At 45.3% G+C, this 17793-nt stretch overlaps 1 pseudogene; it reads right to left on the bottom strand.

Moving 5' to 3' along the window:
• Window positions 1-4662: 4662 nt before the first annotated feature.
• The window catches only part of LOC134585370 (calpain-8-like), a 39438-nt pseudogene continuing 26307 nt past the window's right edge, over window positions 4663-17793 (bottom strand).

The following is a 17793-nucleotide window of genomic DNA, read 5'->3' as shown; positions in this document are numbered from 1 at the left end:
GCTGAGTCCATACACACACACAGACGGCTGAGTCCATACACACACACAGACGGCTGAGTCCATACACACACACAGACGGCTGAGTCCATACACACACACAGACGGCTGAGTCCATACACACACACAGACGGCTGAGTCCATACACACACACAGACGGCTGAGTCCATACACACACACAGACTGCTGAGTCCATACACACACACAGATACACAGACTGCTGAGTCCATACACAGACATTTACTGCTGAGTCCACACACACACATTTACTGCTGAGTCCACACACACACATTTACTGCTGAGTCCATACACACACACAGACTGCTGAGTCCATACACACACACTGCTGAGTCCATACACACACACACATACACAGACTGCTGAGTCCACACACACACATTTACTGCTGAGTCCACACACACACACACACACACAGACAGACTGCTGAGGTCACACACACACACAGACTGCTGAGTCCATATATACACACACACAGACTGCTGAGTCCATCTACACACAGACTGCCGAGTCCATACACACACAAACACACACACAGACTGCTGAGTCCATACACACACACAGTGGGCTGAGTCCATACACACACAGACTGCTGAGTCCATATATACACACACAAACACAGACTGCTGAGTCCATACACACACACACACACACAGAGACTGCTGAGTCCATACACACACACACACACACACACACAGAGAGACTGCTGAGTCCATACACACACACACAGACTGCTGAGTCCATACACACACACACACAGACGCAAAGACATACACACAGACACACAGACGGCTGAGTCCATATACACACACAGACTGCTGAGCAGGGCTGCCATCAGAAATGTTAGGGCCCCTGACACAGCTCAAGATCTGGGCCTCCAGGGCCAGCCCCGAGCTGCCCACAAGGATGAAGGGTGTGTGTGTGTATAGTGGATGTAGAATGTGTGTCATGGATGCAGTGTGTATAGTGGATGTAGAATGTGTGTAGTGGATGCGGTATGTGTGTCATGGATGCAGTGTGTATAGTGGATGCAGATTGTACGTTTTGTGTAATGTATGTAATGTATGTAATGTTTGTATGCATGCATTAGATGCAGAGTGTGTGTGTAGTGAATGTAGGTGTGTATAGTGAATGCAGAGTGTGTGTTTTGTAGTGGATGTAGTGTGCATAGTAAATGTAGTGTGTATAGAGCATGTAGTGAATGTAGTGTGAGTATGTGTAGTGCAGAGTGTGTTTAGTGAATGTAGTGTGTGTGTGCTGAGGGTGGTGGGGCAGAGGGTATTGGGGAGGCTGAGGGTGGTGGGGGTGGTGGGGCTGAGGGTGGTGGGGAGGGTGGTGGGGCTGAGGGTATTGGGAAGGGTGGGGAGGCTGAGGTTATTGGGGAGGCTGAGGGTGGTGTGGGGTGCTGAGGCTGATGCAGTGGTGTATCTTGGTTTTGTGCTGCCCTAGGCAGGACAAAACTCAGACACCCCCCCCCGCGCGCGCGCCACCCCCACCCAACCCTTCCCCCGCCTTCTAAATACACACACATTCACTGACAGATACGCATACACTAGATAACAGACACACACAGTCGGACACACACACACACTAACAAACACACACAGTCGGACACACACACACACTAACAAACACACACAGTCGGACACACACACTAACAGACACACACAGTCAGACACACACAGTCAGACACACTAACACACACACACAAACACACACAGTAACAGACACACACAAACACACAGTCGGACACACAGTCAGACACACACTAACAGACACACACAGTCAGACACACACTAACAGACACACACACACACACTAACACACACAGTAACAGACACACACTAACACACACAGTAACAGACACACACAAACACACAGTCAGACACACACACACACTAACAGACACACACAGTCAGACACACACTAACAGACACACACACACACACACTAACACACACAGTAACAGACACACACAAACACAGTCAGACACACACACTAACAGACACACACAGTCGGACACACACTAACAGACACACACACACTAAGACACACACACACACTGACACACACACACACACTAACAGACACACACACTATCAGACACACACAGTCAGACACACACACACACACATTAACCCTTTTTTAAATTTATTTACTTCCCCCCCCCCCCAGCCTCCTTACCTTTGGGAATGCTGGGGGTGGGGGGGTTCTCCCATTCCCTGGTGGTCCAGTGGCTGCAGGGCGGCACTGGCGAGCAGGCTGGGTGGCCGGCGAGGGAGCTCTTCCCCTGAGCTCTCTGCTCAGCTCCCTCGCGCGCCGCCCGCAGAGTGAGGCTGGGAGGCGGAGCCAGAATATGATGTCATATTCCGGCTCCCAGTCTCACTCTGCGGGCGGCGCGCGAGGGAGCTGAGCAGAGAGCTCAGGGGAAGAGCTCCCTCGCCGGCCACCCAGCCTGCCCGCCCGCCCAGCAACCAGCCCAGCATGTCTGTTAGCTAACAAGACATTTGCCCTGGGCATTTGGGGGCGGCGTTTTTTGCCGCCCCCTGGAAAATGCCGCCCAAGGCAAATGCCTTGTTTGCCTCGCGGCTAATACGCCCCTGGGCTGATGGGGAGGGTGGTGGGGCTGAGGGTATTGGGGAGGGTGGGGAGGCTGAGGTTATTGGAAGGGTGGGGAGGCTGAGGGTGGTGGGGAGGGTGGTGGGGCTGAGGGTATTGGGAAGGGTGGGGAGGCTGAGGTTATTGGGGAGGGTGGGGAGGCTGAGGGTGGGGCTGAGGCTGAGGGTGGTGGGGAGGGTGGTGGGGCTGAGGTTATTGGGGAAGGTGGGGAGGCTGAGGTTATTGGGGAGGGTGGGGAGGCTGAGGTTATTGGGGAGGGTGGGGAGGCTGAGGGTGGTGGGGAGGGTGGTGGGGCTGAGGTTATTGGGGAGGGTGGGGAGGCTGAGGTTATTGGGGAGGGTGGGGAGGCTGAGGTTATTGAGGAGGGTGGGGAGGCTGAGGATGGTGGGGGGTGCTGAGGCTGAGGGTGGTGGGGAGGGTGGTGTGGCTGAGGGTGGTGGGGAGGCTGAGGGTGGTGTGGGGTGCTGAGGCTGAGGGTGGTGGGGAGGGTGGGGAGTCTGAGGGTGGTGGGGGGTGCTGAGGCTGAGGGTGGTGGGGGGTGCTGAGGCTGAGGGTGGTGTGGGGTGCTGAGGCTGAGGGTGGTGGGGAGGGTGGTGGGGCTGAGGGTATTGGGGAGGGTGGGGAGGCTGAGGTTATTGGGGAGGGTGGGGAGGCTGAGGGTGGTGGGGGGTGCTGAAGCTGAGGGTGGTGGGGAAGGTGGTGGGGCTGAGGGTATTGGGGAGGGTGGGGAGGCTGAGGTTATTGGGGAGGGTGGGGAGGCTGAGGGTGGTGGGGATGAGGTTATTGGGGAGGGTGGGGAGGCTGAGGTTATTGGGGAGGGTGGGGAGGCTGAGGTTATTGGGGAGGGTGGGGAGGCTGAGGGTGGTGGGGCTGAGGTTATTGGGGAGGGTGGGGGGGCTGAGTGTGGTGTGGGGTGCTGAGGCTGGTGGGGAGGCTGAGGCTGGTGGGGAGGGTGGTAGGGAGGCTGAGTACAGACACTCAGACACTCACACTCACACTCACTAAGCCTACCTGTCACTGGAGCCTGTTGCTGGGGGTCAGCCATCTTGCATCCTTTCCAGCAGCAGCATGGGCTGCTGCTTAACGGCGGGGGCGGGGCTTGTGTGCGGGAGGCGGGGCTTCGTTTGGGGGCGGGGCATGTGCCGTGGAGCCTGTCAGTGCTCCCTCCAGCCCCAGACAGCACCTGACCCAGCGTTACAGCTGCTCTGCCCTGCATTCCCTCGGGCTGTAACAGGCTGTTACAGCCCGAGGGAATATAATTTAAACACATAACCAGCAGGTTGCTGGCATTTGGGGGGGCACAAGGGGGGGGCACAGCATAATGTGGGGGGGGCCATGGCCCCCTCTGGCCCCCCCCTAGTGACGCCACTGCTTAAAGGGACACTATATGCACCCAGGCCACTTAATGTCAATGAGTGGTCTGGGTGCCATGCTCCTGTCTGTTTAATCCTGCAATGTAAAACATTGACATTCTGAAAGCCCTAGTGGCGATTCCTCTGAAATAGCCAAGTTAAACTTGGCTGTTTCTATCAGATGGTCTCAAGGAGATTGGCACAGTGTGGCGTTTTGCTGCGCATGTGCACTAGCCTCCCTGTGCTCTTCTGTGAGAAAGCATTGGATTGGATGAGATCATCAGTCTTAATGATCTCAGCCATGGAGGTGGGACTGCAGCATGGAGACCGGCGCTATGTGGGAGAAAAGTAGCAGGGAAGCAGTAAAAGTTTTTTTGGATGTGTGGGTTAGACTATTATTAACCACATGTAGCTCCATCAGTTCCCAGGAACACTTTAATGAACATGATTTATTCCTTTGCTTGGGATTTGTATAAAAAATAAATAAAAAAAAAACTATTTCATTGTAGTGTGAAATGCTTTATTTAGACCAACCATTTCTAGAAATGTCAGTGTATTTTACATGTCACAAAAATTAAGAATTGTACGCTTAGGAAATTGTATACATATTTCAAAGTGTTTTTTTTAATATAAACATTTTATGTCAGATGTAAGTGATCGTCATTATTTTCAAACTTCAGGCCAGTGCAGCACAAAGCCACTGTAAGGGGATCAAGAAAACAAAAAAAAAAGTAAATAAGTGAATTATTGGACAACAACACAAACATATACAGTATCATTGTGGAGAATTAGTTAACTTTTTAATCCTTAGGAGTCGAGTTACTAAATATAGAATTTACTGTAGTAAATGTGGCTTCTCTTCTTTGACTATCAACAAAATTGAAACTACACTTAAGCACATAGGTCCCAGATAATTTCAATCGGACCTCACTGCTGCTCTTAGATTTATTTAAAAATAGCTGAAATGAATTGCAACTGTGCACCAGCCAATTTTCCCCTGTTGTAAGTGAGAAAAGAAACTAAACATTGCAAACATACGAACACAGTTGGGGTATCATTATAGGCTTTAATTATTGGTGCAATTCATATGACTTTGATATGATTTACCAAAGAAACAAAAATCGAAATGCGTTGGGCTTGACAAGTGCTTGCCAGAGTTTTATGTAATAAGCTGTATTTGCACTTTGTAATGTTAGTGTATTTGTATAAAAATAGGAGCCTATTTTTATCATTAAAATTTTGCAATAAATATTGACACAGTTTTACATTATTTAAACATTTACCTCCCTTATTATACAAGCGGAGCAAAGCCGTGTATACAATCAACATTGTACCTTTTATCTAGAGAACTGCAGTACGAGTGTGAAATTCTTTATTCTATTGTATTTTATATCTTATTTTGAAATTATACAATGGATTGTCTGATGTAAACTGGTAACTGAATTTCAGCTCAATGGGTGTACAAATTTAAAACAGCTGTTATTCAGCTCTTTATTACCAAGACATTTGATTAACAAAAATGTAAAAAAAACAATAAAGCCACAGACATGATCCTGCATTTTTTCTCCTAATTTATATTTAGGTAGAAAGTTAGCCTATATTCAATTCATTTCCAGTGATGTTATCTCATCCCACTTATTGAGGAGAACACGTAATAGGTATTAAACGATCACCGTAGCCCCATAACAACATTGCATTGTTGTAATGTTGGTATGGTGCTTAGAGAGTACCCTGCACCAATTGTCATTGATCAGACTGACTTAGAACTGCAGCTATTAGTGTGTGTGTGTGTGTGTGTATATGTATGTATGTATGTATTTATGTATAGTTGCAAGAAAAAGTATGTGAACCCTTTGGAATGATATGGATTTCTGCACAAATTGGTCATAAAATGTGATCTGATCATCACATACTTTTTCCACCTGCACTGTGAATGTTTACATGGTGTGTTCAATAAAAACATGGCAACATTTCATTCTTTGTGTGTTGTTAGTTTAAGCAGACTGTGATTGTCTATTGTTGTGACTTAGATGATGATCAGATCACATTTTATGACCAATTTGTGCAGAAATCCATATCATTCCAAAGGGTTCACATACTTTTTCTTGCAACTGTGTATGTATATATATATATATATATCACTCTCTCCATCTGAGAGCCATGAAGTTAGCAGTATGGACCATAACTGAATTACCGTATATACTAGAGTATAAGCCGATCCGAATATTTCTAAATAAAATTAGATCCTAAAAAAATTATATTAATTGAATATTTATTTACAGTGTGTGTGTGTGTGTGTGTGATGCAGTGTGTGTTTGTGTATGTGTTGCAGAGCCTTGGTGGGGGGTGGGCATTTTTATTATTATTTATTTTTAATTATTATTTTAATTATTTTTTTTGGGGGGGGGGTTTAGTCCCCCCTCCCTGCTTGATACATGGCAGGGAGGGGGGCTCTCATTCCCTGGTGGTCCAGTGGCATTGGCAGTTCAGTGGAGGGAGGCTGGCAGAGAGCGCTTACCTCTCCTGAAGCTCCTGTCAGCTCCCTCCTCCTCCGGTCCGGTCAGCTCCCTCTGCAAGTCACAGTGTAAGTCTCGCGGCCGCGCTATGACCCCTGCGGCTCTCGCGAGACTTACACTGGGAGCTGACAGAGGTGCTGACCGGACCGGCGCGGAGGAGGAAAGAGCTGACAGTAGCTGCAGGAGAGGTAAGTAACAGCTCCCTGCCAGCCCCCCTCCTACACAGGGCCGGACTGGGAACTAAAATGAGCCCTGGAAAAAAATTCTATACCAGCCCAATAATGCGTCGCGCCAGCATAGTGTGCTGATATAGAGGGTGAAAAAATAACTTGAAATTGAAAACTCTTACTCCAACGAAGGAACGCATATAGGGCTTCAAAATAATCAAAAGAGCGCCTTTATTTTAAGCAGACGTACATTTGCATGTAATCAATGTTTCAGTACAACTACTTTGGCCTGTTAAGGACATTTTAGTAATGGTACTGAAATGCTGAATGTCTGCAGTTGTACAACTAAAAAAAAATGAAGTGATCTTGTTTATTTTGAAGTTCTATGGGTGCGCTCTTCACTTTGAATATGTTATTGTGCATGAGTATGCAACTAGCAACAAGACGGGGCCAATGCGTGCTCATTACACACACACACACACATATATTAATGACATTTATGTGTGTATTATGCATATATAAATGTATATTACTATATGTGTAACTATTATAGGCATAATTATATGTTACTAATACACACATCAATATACATGCATATATATATGTGTGTGTATTACTGTCAGGATCACATCAATTTACGTCTATTACCTTTACCTCATTGAGTGTATCTTGTCTCCAATTGTCTCCTTTTTTTTCTCTTACAGCAACCCTTGTGCATCTTTTACTTCATCCCAGTCCTTGGGTGTTTCTTTTTACTGTTCTCCAGCCTCTCTATTTCTCTTTCCCCCAGCCCCTTTTGTGTTGTTCTTAGCCCCAGCCACTTTGTCTCTTTCTCCCCTTCCAAATCTCACGTGTGTGTCTCTTTCTAACTCCAGACTCTGTGTGCCTCTTTCTCGTCTCCCAGCCACTCTCTGTCTCTTTTTCCCCAGCCCAGCGTTGCCTCCCACAAATCTTGTGTCACTTTGTTCCCCTTCCCTACTGTATGTCTCTTTGTCCCCCCCAACAAACCTTCTCTGTGTCTCTGTTCCCTATCTCCTCCCTGTGTCTCTCTTCCCCATCTCATCCCTGTGTCTCTCTCTTACCCCTCTGTCTCTTTGTACCCCCATCCCCTGTGTCTCTCTATTACCCCATCTGTCTCTGTGTCCCCCTTATCCTGTGTCTCTCTATTACCTCTCTCTTTGTCCCCCCAACCCCTATGTCTCTCTATTACCCCTCTGTCTCTTTGTCCCCCCTTCCCTGGTGTCTCTCTATTATCCCTCTCTTTGTCCCCCCTTGCCCTATGTCTCTCTATTACCCCTCAGTCTCTTTGTCCTCCCCCCCAACCTGGTGTCTTTCTATTACCCCTCAGTCTCTGTGTCCCCCCCTTCCCCTGTGTTTATATTACCCCTCTATTTGCCCCCCCTTCCCCTCTATTTGTCTCCCCCCTTCCCCTCTATTTGTCCTCCGTTTCCCCTCTATTTGTCCCCCCCCTTCCCCTCTATTTGTCTCCCCTTCCCCTCTATTTGTCTCCCCCTTCCCCTCTATTTGTCTCCCCCTTCCCCTCTATTTGTCTCCCCCTTCCCCTCTATTTGTCTCCCCCTTCCCCTCTATTTGTCTCCCCCTTCCCCTCTATTTGTCTCCCCCCCTTCCCCTCTATTTGTCTCCCCCCCTTCCCCTCTATTTGTCTCCCCCCTTCCCCTCTATTTGCCTCCCCCCTTCCCCTTCTGTGTCCCTTCTGACCTTGTTACAGGAGGACTGAGGGAGGGGGCGGAGCTAACTACCATGTTCCCTCGCGGTTCACATAATTCCCAGCATGGACACATCATAGAGTAGTGATTATTCTATGATGTGTAGATGCTGGAAATTATGGGAACCGCGAGGGAGCATGGTAGTTAGCTCCGCCTCCTCCCTCAGTCCTCCTGTGCTGACCGCTATGCTGCTGTCAGTATCAGTGAGTGTGCTGCTGGATCGCTTAGGCGGCCGCCCGGCACACTCACTGATACTGACAGCTGTCAGCACAGGAGATGGGGCCGCCGGCCGCAAGGTGAGTAATCACCTCATAGTGTGCCGACGGACCGGCCACGCGGCTGCACTGACATGCGGCCGCCGGCCGCGATATTATTAAAATATGTGGAGCAGGGCTCCCTCTCTCTTTCCAGCCCCCTAGGTGCCGCGGCCCACCGGGAAATTTCCCGGTATCCCGGTGGGCCAGTCCGGCCCTGCTCCTACACAGCCCCCTGTCTGTATTATGGCAATGTAAATTGCCATAATACAGACATTGACTCGAGTATAAGTCGAGTTGGGTTTTTTCAGCACAAAAAATGTGCTGAAAAAATCGACTTATACTCGAGTATATATGGTAGGTAGGTTCGATGAACTGTGGTATGACAGCTGTGGTATGACTGCTATCACTTTAAACTGTAGCTCTACTTATCCTATATTATGAGTGCAGCCACGGCTGGGTGATAAACTACTTATCCTATAAATCACTGGACAGGGGATTGTAGAATAAGACCAGAACGAATAGGTCTAGATTCATGTAGTCTCGTCCTGGTGACTGTTTAGTAGCTTTAGGGACTTTAACATTTATTTTATATTTATTTATTTTGGCATCTAATTTATCTACATAATGCAATTTTACAATGCAGTTTCGTAAAGGTGTGTTTCTTTATGTGTTTATGGATATATTGACTGATGGACTCTTTCCATGTTTGACTTTTTGGACAGGGCTAGAAGACCTAAAATACCTTCATATACCCAAGTAACTGCTCAACGCCCTCCCTACTCATTTATCCCTCGGTGTTGCTTCTCTAAACACTGTAACTGTGAACCTTGCAGGCTCCTGTACAGTGTATGTGGGGAGGACATAACATCATGACCTAGGCAGGTGTGGAGGCACTCTTGGTGGCAGGAGGATTAGCAGGGGGGGGGGGGGGGGGAGAGAACTGTTGAAAACTGTTTCTTTGTTTTGTTTTTACTTTTGGATTTGTAAAATGAAATGTACGGTTGGAAGTGAAGGAGATAATGGAGAGAAAGGATTATTTACCTCTGTTAAAGAAAGACTGATGGATCCACTCTTATTTTATTCTAGTAGATCAAACATTTCTGTAACAATAAATAATATATAAAAAAAAATAACATTGTATATCAATAAAAATTAGACTTAAATGTCATTTTGTCATTACCCATTACAGCAGCTAGCATTATTAAAGTGAGCCTAGAACCTACAGTTTCAGGAAAACTATAAATGCCATCTCTAGGTTGTGCTTGTGAAATCATCATTACATTTCTAGTCAACATCACAAGCATATCTAAAGTAAACTACCATACCTGCTTGCAATCAGTATGACAAATGTAGAATCCGCAGTGTTTTGTATGTAGCCATTAAGCTCTGAGCATTGTGAGTGTACACTAACAGGCCTACCACGTTCGTCAGTTTCAGCATACCTCAACCAACTTGCTACGACTGGTATAACTCAATCCTTGTTGTATGCTTCGGCCTTTTGATCCCAACCATAAATATTAAGGCAGAATGCCTGTAGTTGTTGGAGGGTTTATTATCGGCCTATATATACTCCCTCCTCTAAGCTCCGTCCTGAAGTCCGCCCAAGTTTGGAACCCACCCACCTCTCCCTTATTATACTCATTCAATAGGTGGGTCCTCTTATTCCGGCTAATCCTATTCGTCGGTTTCCGCACACCTCAACCAACTTGCTACAACTGGTATAACTCAATCCTCATTGTATGCCTCGGCCTTTTAAAACAGATCACACACATATATATATATATATATATATATATATATAGATGTATTAAGCTTTAACTACATACTTTTAATCACTGAGTACTCCATACCTCCCAAAATTCTTAGATATGACGGTATATTCCTGATTTAGGTACCTTTACTGCTACTCTGGGTTGGTAAATATGGTTGTAGATTTGCAAGGCTACTAACATGTGTTCTACTCATTATTCAGTGAACATCCACTATATTCTGCACATTTGCAGTTCTGGTTGACACGGGTGCCTTTCCTCTCTGAAACAGTGACATGTCTGGTATCAGTCATTACAACTATGGAATAGTTTACAACTACAGATATTTACAACAGACCTTGAATCCCTTGATCTGCCTGTTAAGTTGTGTTTCTGTAAAGTCTCTCACAAAATATACAAGTAATAGGAAGTAATTAGAATATGTCACTTACTGAACAAGGTCTCCAGACGTATCATGCAGGCGATGAAGTCATCAAAGTTAATTGATAAACCATTGGAGATATATCTATGGACAACAACTTCTTGAATGTCATAATTCAGATTAAAACCTGAAGAGAGAACATAAAACATTTAAAGTCAAATTGAATTGTGTCCGTTGTAAAAAAAATATCTTTTTGGGAAAGTAAAACGAGGGAGAAGGTTGGTAAGTTTGATGTAGAGAAGCTCCAAGTCCAAATGCATCACTGAATACAGTTGTATGACGAGTTGGGACATCCTGACAATATATCCAGTTTAAATAATCTAATTTACCTGCTCTTTCCAAAGAATTTCTCATTTCATAGGCATCCATGGTTCCTGAGTGGTTGGTGTCCATTTCTTTAAAGATTTCCTAGTGTATAAAATGTTAACATACTTACAATGGGGGAAATATCACTGTTAAACTTTACACAGCAAATACAAATTTTCAAATCTTTGTTTTAAGCTTATTCTGGTATAACTAATTAAAATTCTTCTAGGAGAAAGACGTTGTGATTTGCCATTTATAATATTATAACGTAATATTTCGTATACATTTATTTCCTGAAGTGGTTAAAAAAATAAATAAATCAAAGGCCCCATTGAAGCCATTTAGGTCATATAATGGAACCAGACAGGGGTGCCCTCTTTCCCCCTCTTCGTGCTGGCAATGGAGCCCGTGCTACATGCTATACGTCGGCACCCGAATATTAGAGGAGTTAGCGTAGGCGATGAAGAGTTCACAGTCTCGGCCTATGCAGGCAACATCCTCCTGACCATTACAAACCCGATCAAATCGATGTCAGCACTACAGGATGTAATAAAAGAATACGGGGAACTGTCAGGATACAAAGCAAATATCCAGAAGTCCAGCGCTATGCCAATTGGCTTAACGGCGGCCGATGCGGCCCTGATAAGGGAAACCTATCAAATTCAGATGGTAACAGACTCCATAAAATACTTAGGCATCCATTTAACAGCAGACCCGGGACACTTATACTCTGACAATTACGACCCCATGCTAAGGGCCCTGATAGGAGATTTAGAAAAGTGGATGGACAAACCGATCTCTTGGATAGGGCGAATCAACTCTGTAAAAATGAACATCCTCCCCTGCATTCTACTTTTCTTTCAGGCATTACCTATCCGCGTTACAAAAACACAACTGGTATCGCTACAAAGAGCGATAGGGGATTTTATCTGGCAGAATAAGAGAGACAGAACAGCCAGACAAGTCCTGTATAGACGTAAGGACAGAGGGGGTTTAGGACTACCGAACCTATACTACTACTACCTTGCGGCCCAACTGACTCAGGTGGCCATGTGGCACTCCCCGCCGGGGGAACGGAGGAGGGTGGAAATCAAATCCAAATCCATGACTTTGCTAGAAGACTCCATATTAGAACAGCAGCCCAAGGAAAGCTATCTATATACGAGAGATTATGTCTGGACGGAGCTGCCCCGAAGAGTATGATCACGCTTCTATATGCCCATCTTAGCACTGAAAATAAAGAATGGGGTAGATTGACATATACCGATCAATGGGAGGCGGACCTAGGGGAGGAACTGGAAGGAATTGAGTGGCAAGAGATATGGGAAGCAAACAAAAACACTTCCATATGTGTCACAATACAAGAGCAGGCATGGAAAACCATGCTCAGATGGTAAACTACTCCCGTAAAATTACATAAAATGCATAAAATAGACACAGATGATTGCTGGAGGGGCTGCGGATTGAGAGGTACGTACATTCATATTTGGTGGGAGTGCCCGAAGATACACAGCTTTTGGAAGTCAGTAGAGAACTTGTTTAAACAGACGTTCAACAGACCCTTGGTTATGGACCCATGGATATACCTGTTAAACAGATCAATCGAGGGATAGACAAAAAAGAGCAGAAACTGGTACACAAGATAACTCTAAGTGTGCGCAGAGCAATAGCAATGGCATGGCTTTCACCTGGGGGTCCAGAATTTCGAGGGGTGATATCCAGGATCAGAGAATGCAGAATCATGGACGACCTGACGGCAAGGGTAAAGGGGACGACAGTGCCATTCAAGAGAATTTGGGAACCATGGGACAATAGTAAACTGGGCTCAAGTGGAGACTGACAGGGATCGGAAAGGGATGAAGTTGGGGACCAGCAACAAAAGAACCTTCATGGCGAACTAGATTCAGAAGGCCCCGCTCCTCCCCCGCCCCCCCTCTCTCATCTTTTATTTTACTTCCCCTCTCTACCCTCCCTATCTCTCTAACATTACTCCTTTTCTCTTCTCTTACTTCTTCTCATTTCATATCTCCTAATACCCCCTTTTTATTCCCCCCCCCTCCCTTGGTTTACAGGGGTTTGTTTTCTTTTTTCATTTTTCTCACCCAGGCATGATTAAACCGTCGGAGAAATGAGGATGCCTAAAGACGAATCTGGCCTGTGAAAAGCCAGGGCTCCTTCTTTAACTAGATTCCCTGGAATAAAAATTAAAAACCTCGGTAGGAGGCAAGTCACAATGGGTTTAAAAAAGAGGCTTGGGGGCGGGGCCTGACAGCTAAGATGGCTAGACGCACAATCTAAGAGCTCCAGCGACCATGGATGAAAATATGAGGCTACCGATCGACAAAATAGTATTTATGGCCACCGGCGACCGGGATCAGTTACGGGACAGCAGTGGGACCATAACGATACCACCCCGGCACCAATACAATAAGGACAAGCCTCACACGACCATGCGGCCTAAACGGGAGGAAAGCCTGCAGCCTGTGGACGACGACCGATCTCCTGGCCTGGAGCTCACTCAAAAACGGGAACCAGCCCTGCTACCCCCCCCTATGGACCGGCGGGGGACATCCCGGTCCTCGCTGGGGGCGACTAACCCCACAATCACACCCGCACAAGCGACTCAGTTGTCAAATAGACGAAAACTACAGGACCCACCTAAGATGGCGTCGCGGAGGCGGCCCAAGGCCAAACACCCACGCATCACACCACCCACGCACACAGGGGACTTTCTGAGATTGATATGCTCCTACCTATGGGCAACGCTCAAAGCCAGAAGGCAGCCCCATCGGATGGCAATGAGGGAGATGGTGGCGTGGATCCGCCCGGCCAAGCGACGCACCCTGCAATGGTACCCCCCACGCAAACACAGAGCGACCTCCAAAACAAAGCGGCGCCAAAGCTCACAAAGACGGCGGGAATCAGAGCCGGATCAATCGACTGCCTCAATCCATCGTCTCGTGTCACGAGACAAGCTCGGATCTACACCTCACCCAGTGGTCCCAGAAACCGAGGACTGGCACAGTACAAGCCTGCACGCTACCGTCCGCAAAGCCCACGGCAACGCTAACCAAGATGCAGCGAGACAACACCCAGGGAGACAAAACCAGCGGAGAGCTCCCTCACGACCCACTGGGGAAAAGCGTGAACCCCCACGTGTGCTCAGGACCCAGAAGAACTGCCTGACAGAGCGCCAGCGTTTCCCGGTATCAGGGGTCGGCTGAACTTTAACTGGACTTACCCGTTCGTACCAGAGTCCTGGAAACGGTTATGTACTTTCTCCTATGGTTTACCCTGATTTATTGCCTGCCCCGAAGCCCTTGCTAGTACCAGTTCTGTGTTTTTGCCGTCGACACAACATGTTACCCGCAGTACAATTATATGCCACGTTATGTTATCTCTGTTTAACGTATCACTGCTTGTGACACATAAGTTAAGCGATCTCACTGGGTGTCATTTATTGCATTTATCGCATGTGTAATCCAGCAGGTTACTCAATGTTAAATAATATTTAGGCAGTCTTATTTCTAGCGATGCTTAAATCTATGTTGCCTTATTTACACAAACAACACACCAGTATACCTTCCACACTGACACTGTGCAGAGGTGTACTGACAGCGTTCTTGCCAGGTCTGACAACATGCTGGCTATAGTACACTACATTCTACGCTGAAAGCACAACCAGGCCTATTTTTTATTCGTAAGCAGCCTATGTCACCAGTTGTATATATTTGAAATCCATGCTCATGATAAACCTCTCAGGTGACTAGGCACACATTGTTATCGTTAAACCATTTAGTTCGGCACATGTTCTCAGGCACGTTTCAAATGTATCGGCAAAACATACAATCTATATATCAGCCACTCTTTTCTAAAGAAACTTCACGAAAGCCAATACAAATATTTTACTAGCTACGAGCCCACCACCGTTTATAACCAGTCTTATTTCATTTAAAATGTTCGTAATAATGTACGTAGCCTCACCCTAGCAAAGCACCTGCTCATACTCAACGTTATTCATATACGTTACTCTTTCTTTGTTATACCTAGAAAGCCTTTACAGGCATGACTCCTTAATTTTTTACCATTACCTACCTTATGTACTACTTATTGTTCAGCATACTTCTTGGATTAGATAGAACTGTTAAAACTTAAATGTAAAAAAAAAAAAAAAAAATGTGCATGTACTGCTGCCACTGTTTTTCCGTGTACTCAAAGTGTGCGCTGTTGTGGCGCTTGACCTAACAATGTACCTACCTGCACAACAAAAATAAAGAATTAAAAAATAAAATAAAAAAAAGAGGCTTGTATTGTAAGCTCATATTGCATACTGTATTTCCAAGACTATTCTCTCAAGTACTGGCTTCTGCGCAAGCCCAAAAGTTAAAGTATAATTGCTGTACCTATCGAATGAAAAAATAAAGAATTTAAAAAAAATAAAAAATCAAAGAAGACTAGGGAGTAAACTGTGGAATTGGGGGTAGAACACATACAGGTTTTGCAAAATAAACGTAAGCTTGTAACATAAAATAACTCAAAAAGGATTGAGATACCAACAAGGGAATGGTTAATAGACAGCTGAGACTGCAGCAAAAAAAAAAAAGAACAATGGAAGCATTACCATTTATAAGCATTATTCACGATGTGTGCAATGGACTTTCCAAGTGTACCAAATAGACCTCAATTATTGCATGAAATTCTCCCTTACCGCAGTTTAATCACTATCTGTACTCATGACTCCAAGACAACTGAAAAGACTGAGCCCCATTTGTCTTGGGCCTACCTCTGTAAGGGTCACATTGGATAATCTTCTGCTTAGTGCTTACCAACACCATACAATAAAAGTCAATGCACATAGAGCTTAGAGCTTCCATGAGCTGTGCAAGAATGGGCCTTAATGGAAACAGGAAGGAAAACAGGGCAAAGCAAGTTACAGACCAGTGACCACAAAAAAAGGGGAAGGTAACACACAGAACAGAAAACCACAAATGGGAAGGTAGATCAGGAGTCTCATGGTGGACAGTCCACGTGATTAGGGATAACAGTGGTGAACTATTGACTGGACATGGGACAGTTGCAAATCTATAATAAAAAGTCACCTTTATCTTCAAAAATGTAATGAGCTAAATTAAAAATACAGATTAGGATCCCAAAAATTAATACTGATGTTTCTAAATTATTAATACTGGGGCAGCTTACTGCAGTAAGAAATTATGATAATTACCATGTACTTCTCCAACTTCCTCAGTAGAATGTTGAACTCTTTGGTTCCTATGGCCCCAGATCTGTCAATCTTTATATGGTTTTGTTGAGGTTAATTCAAAAAAGAAAGATAATAACTACATATAATTTGCACATGTAACAAACATGTAACTGTGCCAGAACTTGCTGATATCAAGACTTTCATTACTGAGCGTGGTCCCACATGTTTTCAGTTTCAATGGTGGTGTATTAAACATAACGCCTTCTGGGCATTTTTATATACGTACTCATATAACTGTCTAAGGGCCCTTTTTGTTTCTTACCGGTATATTCACTGCAGCCCATGTTCACTAACGTGGTAATTTACTAACGCTAAAATTGACAGGAATCCAAAGTGAATTTAAAGCAAATCTCGACCTAAAGCCAAAATAGCCACAGTGGAAAAATGATCCAAGTCTGATTTTGTTTTCGGCTTAAATTTTAAATTCACTTTATGTTCTCAACAATTCTCTGTTTAAGTTGTCCCAGGCCACTACTAAAATGAACCAATGACCAATTAAAACAGCTTGTTAAGACTTTAGATAAACATGGACAATTAAACAACAGAACCAGCTATCAATTCTCACTTAGGATGCCAGATAGAGGGTGGAAAATCCCTCTTGGCAGCGAAGACTTTGGGTTTGTTGAGGAAATCTTGCAGTGTTGATAAGGTGAAAGTTGAATAACTTGCGCAACATGTGCATCTGTTTTTATGTTGGACTGCTCTAAATGGTGAGTTTTAAAATCAATCTAGTCCCTGTGTATCCACGAATATCTAGCTAACCATATGTTCCAAGACATCTTGCAAGGAAAAGGATACATCAAACAGGTTGATTATTTCTCTGCATGTAGCCAGACTGAATCCATCAGATTTGATATAGGCTCCTGTAAAGAAAAATATGAAAAATGTTTAAATTGTTACACGTCGAGCTTACTTGGTTTTATACATAAATCTTAGCTAAAACAATTAACATCATGTATGTGCAGTGCCGGTCACAGAAATCACTCCTTCTAAAATATTTACAAAGTGTGTTTGTGAACTTGGTAGTTTTAGGCCTGTTAGGTGGTCTGCCCCAGTGGTAGTCAAGATGTGGTGCAAATTGCACTCAGTTTTCTCTCCTGGCACTCTTTGTAGTGCAGCTCAGTGGGACTGCGACAATGGATGTCCATTTTCCTCTGCCTGGTCTCTCATTGCAGCTCCAAGTAGCGTACAGAGTGAGTGGAGGGACAGGGATATGAATAAAATGACACATTCTGCCTCTCTGCCAAGTCACTGTGCATGTCACTCTGATCCCTAATGACATCCTGGGTACATTCTACTCAGCTACACTGCAGTAATGATAGGTGTGGATATGAAATGTCACTGAAGGGGTGTGGGGCTGGCAAGACACACTTGAAGGTGG

Source organism: Pelobates fuscus, chromosome 2, assembly GCF_036172605.1.
Source record: "Pelobates fuscus isolate aPelFus1 chromosome 2, aPelFus1.pri, whole genome shotgun sequence".
Lineage (NCBI taxonomy): Eukaryota > Metazoa > Chordata > Amphibia > Anura > Pelobatidae > Pelobates > Pelobates fuscus.
Note: the sequence above shows the minus strand (reverse complement) of the source record. Positions and strands in the feature narration are given on the sequence as shown.